This window comes from Archocentrus centrarchus, chromosome 15, assembly GCF_007364275.1.
Source record: "Archocentrus centrarchus isolate MPI-CPG fArcCen1 chromosome 15, fArcCen1, whole genome shotgun sequence".
Classification (NCBI taxonomy): domain Eukaryota; kingdom Metazoa; phylum Chordata; class Actinopteri; order Cichliformes; family Cichlidae; genus Archocentrus; species Archocentrus centrarchus.
In genome coordinates, this window is record NC_044360.1 from 27,890,872 (window position 1) to 27,896,871 (window position 6,000).

The window sequence follows — 6,000 nt, forward strand, 5'->3', positions numbered from 1 at the left end:
TGATGCCAAACACCATAGCACTTAGCCTCTGTCATGACATTATTGCCACTATTGCATTACTCTTTTGTGCACTTTGAGATGTTTCAGCCAAAAACAGAACAAGGATAACAATCACATGGTAATGTACACTAATCCACAGTATTCCATCTCCTTGACTCTGAACCACAGCTGTGACTTCATATCCTGTTCTTGATGATTGATAAATAGTTTGACAAGTGTTGCTTCATTCTAAATGTTTATTTATGATCACATAAAACATAAAGTGAAACAATTTAAAGAATGAACAAGAAACCTCAACAAACAGTTAAAACCGACTCCCGCTGGCCATCACCACCTGCACCTGTAGCTGGGTCAGACCTTGCATTGCCAAGAACTTGATGATGACCTGAAAAATAAATAATCCAGTCATGCCTTGTGGCACTCACAACTTCACTTTCATAGGCTCTAAAGGGACATTTGTTTTGCAGCCAAGCAAGCACAAAAACAAAACTGTTACTCTTTACAGCCTCCAGTTTTAGACAGTCACAATTGTCCACAATACCTAAGAGAACAGCTCATATTGAGGTTTGATTTTTTTGCTCCAAGCTGGCATTTTTTCCCCCAAAATGTTTAAACTGCTAAGCAATTCTGGAAAAAAATGTAGGTATAAGTAAATGAAAGTATGTCAGTCAAATGTTTGAGTTTATTTATCCTCTTTGTGTGATACTTCATATACATATTTAACTAGGTAATGCCATAGTACCTCGTGTTTTCATTTGAATCTCTGCATCCACAGTTATTAACTCCTCTCTCAGATGCTCCTGCACAGTCTGTATGCAGCCAGCCTTTGCACACATGACACTGGACCCATTCCAGTGTTTCATCTGGGTATAAGAGTCTGCAACATAAAAGACATTTTCTGTTTGAAATAAGACACACTGCCCAAAAGTTATCCTTGGACTGTGTTGTGGCTGCCTGTGTATATGAGGCATCTTATATGATCTCAAAAACACTGATAAGTCCAAATTTCAATTTAGTTAACTTTTAAACCCACAGCAGTCCTGTGCTCTCCTCGTTGTGAATCTGGGACATAATTGACATCCATGCTCAGAGGATGTGAGGTTACACTCTCCAGCCTGCCTCCTTTGCAAATAACAGATGGGTGCATCTGTTTAAAAAAAAAAAAAAGACAAGAAAACACAAAACTTAATAATTCATGGAATATTACATTCAAACATATCTTGAAAAGTTTACTCACTGCTTTTTTGGAACATGTATGAGATTCAGGGGAGAATTGTATTAGGGAACAGTATATATTCATCTCCCACTGCTGACATATTGTCATATTAGTCATTTTGTTCTGAAATAAGGTCCCAGCAAAAGGTCGGCATTGAAACGATCCATGCATCCACCTTTCATGTATTGAAAACTAAAAATGCAATGGTATCTGCAGGGACCATGTTGGCAAATAAATATGATGAAATGCAGCTAAATAAAAAGATGAGACAGGGCAGTGAAGGAATATTCAGGATATATGCCACATATATATCTTATGTACATTTACTTCCCTGAGAAACTTGTCTGGAAAATAACATAAATGATTAAAAATACAGAAGCTTATAATGTTCTGTGTCATCATGAACTTTGTGAAGACTACACAATGATAGAAATGGAGACTTCGAGGTCACCCTGTTGTTGAAATTCTCTGCTTTCCACATTCTGTTTTGTAAATGATGTAATCAAGACTGATATGCTGTGACTATATGAAACTGTAAGTTGAATTAGAATGTGCCAGTACTTCATGCCATCTCACACAAGCATGACCATGCAGTCTGACCCAGATATCTGAACTGTTTGAAATGGCTTTATTAAATTTAATAGTTGGACTCCTTATTCCTGCTTGTTTGGTGTCAATTCCTGTTCGATAAAACGAACACGCAGAAACCTAAAGGCTTAAACAGCAGCACACACACACACACACACTTATTTAAATTCCTTCAGCAGCTCTCGGCACTAATCAGAACACCTGTCTCCTCTGCTTACGTCCCTAGCAGGGCTAATTGGCTAATTATGTAACAGACGTTACACAATGAACTACATGGTCAGATAACACAGAAGTACACCTTAGTGAACATGATAGTGAAAGTGATAATTTGTCAATTACTTCTCCTTACCTTTTAAAAGTGTATTTTAAGAGTGGGCATTCTTTCAAGTGCGACCTGGCTGAGGACAAGAGATTATTTCCAGCAGCAGGTCTTCTTCTTCTTCTTCTTCTTCTTGTGGTTGACAAAAAGCTAAGAGGTGCATTACCGTAACTTACTGGACTGGAATTTGGCTCAGGAAGTGACACCGGCAATTTCCCAGTGATAAACTCACTAAGAAGACCAACTTCCTGTGGAGTTCCGGAATAGAGCAGCCAGGCTTTTTTTTTTTAAAAAAAACTTTATTGAACAATAGCAACGATACAGTTATAAACACGAACTTACATATATTATACAGCAACTTACAATTAAAACAAGAAAGAAAAGTGTAGAAGAAGTAAAATAAAAAATAAATAAAATAAAGAATAAATAGAATAAGTGGACACAAGAGGGTTTTCAGATAAAAACATTAAGTGTATTACAGATAGATATTGTCTTGAGAGCCTTTTTGTTTTGTATTTGGGATAAGGTCGTAATATATTTTTCAAACTCAGATTCAAAAATGAAGAATTTAGGTTTTTGATTTGAAAACTTGCATTTATGTATGTAAAATTTAGCAGCAAATAAAATGAGATTTATGAAAAAGGAGGCATCAGTGTTTTTACTATTGAAATATCCAAAAATAATATTGTGATAAAATAAACAAATATTTTGATAAATATTCTTATTAACAAATGTGTTAACATCTTTCCAAAATTTATAAGTGAATTCACAAGACCAAAATAAGTGTGAGACGGTTTCAGGGTGTAACTCACAAAATGAACAATTTACATCTATGTCTTGATTAAACTTGTTTAAAAACACTTTCACTGGGTAAAACCTGTGGAGCAGTTTAAAGGAATTTCGGAACATAATGAGTTTTATTTCTCCATAAAAAACTATAGAGCATTTTGTCAACAGATTTGCAGATGGAGTTATTAACGTGTAAAGATTGAGCGGCATAGGTGAGTCGAGAGATGCCTTCCGCTTTGGTGATTAGAACGCGACCTTTTAATGACAAATCTCGTTGTAACCAGTGATTAAAGACCTTCTGAGCTTTTTCAATGAGAGGAGGAAAGTTTAGGTTGGATCTGGATTTTCCGTTTTTGGTAATATGGATACCGAGGTATGTCACAGAGGTTCTTACGGGAATATTTAAAATAGAGGCTGAAGGGCAATTATTGATTGGCAGCAGTTCACATTTGTTAAGATTAAGGGAGAGACCTGAAGCTTTGGAGAAGGATTGAATAGTGGTGATTGCAACAGGTATTTGAGCAGCATCTTTTAGAAATAAGGCGGTGTCATCTGCCAGTTGACTGATTGAAATATTTTTACCTGCAACATTAATACCTTTAATGTGACTATTTTTAATGTGTAAATTGAGGAGTTGAGCTGCCAGTAAAAAGAGGTGACCAGAGAGAGGACACCCTTGGCGGACCCCTCGATTTAAAGCAAACCTGGGGGAGGTGCCGCTGCTTAATTTAATGGAGCTGTTTCCATTGGTGTATAGGGATTGAACCGCTTTGCAAAAGAATTGGCCGAAACCAAACATATTGAGTGTTGACATTATGAAATTATGTCCTAAGGAATCAAAGGCTTTATAAAAGTCTAAGAAAAGAATAAAACTATCATCATGAACAAGCTCAGAGTAGTCTAGTAAATCTAGGATCAGCCTTACATTATTAGAGATATGTCTGTTTCTCATAAAGCCAGATTGACTCTCATCAATGACAGAGTCCAGAACAGATTTCAGTCTATTAGCTAATATTAAAGCAAAGATTTTATAATCATTGTTCAAAAGTGTGATTGGGCGCCAATTGTCTAAGAAGAGTGTGTCTTTTTTGGGTTTAGGAATAAGTGTAATTAAGCTTAAGGTTGGGGGTAAGGAGCCTCGGTTAATGCTTTCAACAATCATTTCTTTTACAAATGGGGCAAGTTTATCAGAAAACTGCTTATAGAATTCAGCAGTAAAACCATCAGTTCCAGGTGATTTATTGATTTTAATTTGGTTAATAGCATTAATGACTTCAGTTATTGAAATAGTGGCTTCGCAAGAAGTATTGTGAGCTTCGGAGATTTGATTTACAGTGGGAAGAGATTCGAAAAAGGTGCAGGCATCCTTAAGGGAGTATTTAGAGGAGTAAAGATCACTGTAGAAACTAGCACAAAAATCAGCAATTTTTTTTGGGTCTTCAGTGACTGAACCATCGATACTTAATCGTTGTATAGAATTGTGTTTTAATTGCTGTTTCTCTAATCTGAAGAAATATGCAGTGTTCTGCTCACCTTCCTCAAGCCATTTACGACGAGATCTAATAAATGCACCTTCCGCTTTCCGTTTGTATATTTCATCCAATTTATGTTGTAAATTAATAATCTCTGTCTTCTCTGACTCAGTGAGAACCTCTATTGGTTTGGAAGTTAAAGATGTGATCCTAAGTATTGTGTCATTTTCATCCGCTCTTCTTTTCTTAGCCAGATCGCTGCTATATTTTCTAAGGAATTTAGAAATTTCGTACTTTAACAGTTCCCAATTATTGCTGTAAACATGTTTGGTTTGAGCTTTGTTCCAGTACAACTGAATCAAGCTTTCAATTTTACAAACTACTTCCTTGTGTTTGAGAACTGAATTATTTAATTTCCAATATGAAAATGTAGAAGGTCTGCTAGAGAATGAAGGGATGAGAATTTGAATGGTTTTATGGTCAGATAGTGGTGAAGGTAGAATGTTTGTTACAACATCCTTTAAGTCCTTGGATATAAGCCAGAAATCAATTCGAGACTGTCTTGATTGTGATTTGTTACACCATGTTTTAAGTGGACTTGCTCCCCCTCCTTTAATGTATTTTATAAGCAAAAAAACAAGCAATACAATAAACACAAGAGCACTGACCAGAGGCGACTGTAATGTACAGCGACGCAGGACAAAATTTGGCCAAATGGTGGTGTCCATTAGAGGCACACAGTTGTGGAACACACTGCCAGCTTATATCAGGAACTGCGGCACCTACTCTAGCTTTAAAAACTCTTTGAAACATTGGCTGAAAACTAACTGGAGGTGCACTCATATGTAGATTATTTTGTTTTGTTAGGGTGTCCTATCTTTACTGTAATTTTATGTTGTTTGTGTTATGTGTTATATAGGTGATGTTTGTATTATTTTCTGCTCTTTATCTCGTTGGATGTTTTTTGGTCTTACCTGCCTTAGGACAACGGATGAAAATTAGCTTTTGTGCTAACTCCGGCATATTTACATTGATGCTTATTGCAGACATGTTCATTAATGTGCATTGTCCTAATTTAAATAAATGAAATGAAATGAAAATGTGAAGGACTTCTGTAATGGGTGGGTGTCTCGCCACGTGTCTGTTAAATTGAAAGTATACAGAAGTGTCTTTAGATTGGTGTTTAAGTAATCTATGTTTTTGGTAGGCCACCTGTCCAAATGGTTATTCAAGACTCTATTGAAGTCTCCACCTAAAACTATGAAAGAATTTGGGAATTTAGAGCTCCAGTATGAAAGGCGTTCTTCTAGTTTGTTGAATAAATTGTTGTTTTCTGTTTGTGTGTTAATAGAGCAGCCAGGTCCCTCTCTCTTTTTCAGCAACTCGAATCACACAATGAGTCAGTCACGTGATTGCAGAAAACAACACGGGGCCTCCTTTGGCTTTTGTCACGTGATCAAAACCGTACGTGCTTCTGCACAGGCTTCATTTAGACACGCCCCCTTTGCGGCACAACACAACGCCTCGATTCTATTTTTGTGACGTCATTCTGTTCGGCTCAAAACATCAGAGGCGCTTCGTTCGAAGCTCAAATCTATAAGAAGCCAGAGAAGCAT

At 36.6% G+C, this 6,000-nt stretch overlaps 1 long non-coding RNA gene across 1 annotated transcript; it reads right to left on the minus strand.

Moving 5' to 3' along the window:
• Nucleotides 1–291: 291 nt before the first annotated feature.
• LOC115792845 (uncharacterized) lies at nt 292–2,303 on the minus strand. Its single transcript, XR_004021079.1, has 4 exons — nt 2,154–2,303; nt 1,034–1,147; nt 743–877; nt 292–385 (listed from the first exon to the last, which is right to left on the minus strand). It is a non-coding gene; the product is annotated as an uncharacterized LOC115792845 (long non-coding RNA).
• Nucleotides 2,304–6,000: the final 3,697 nt, after the last annotated feature.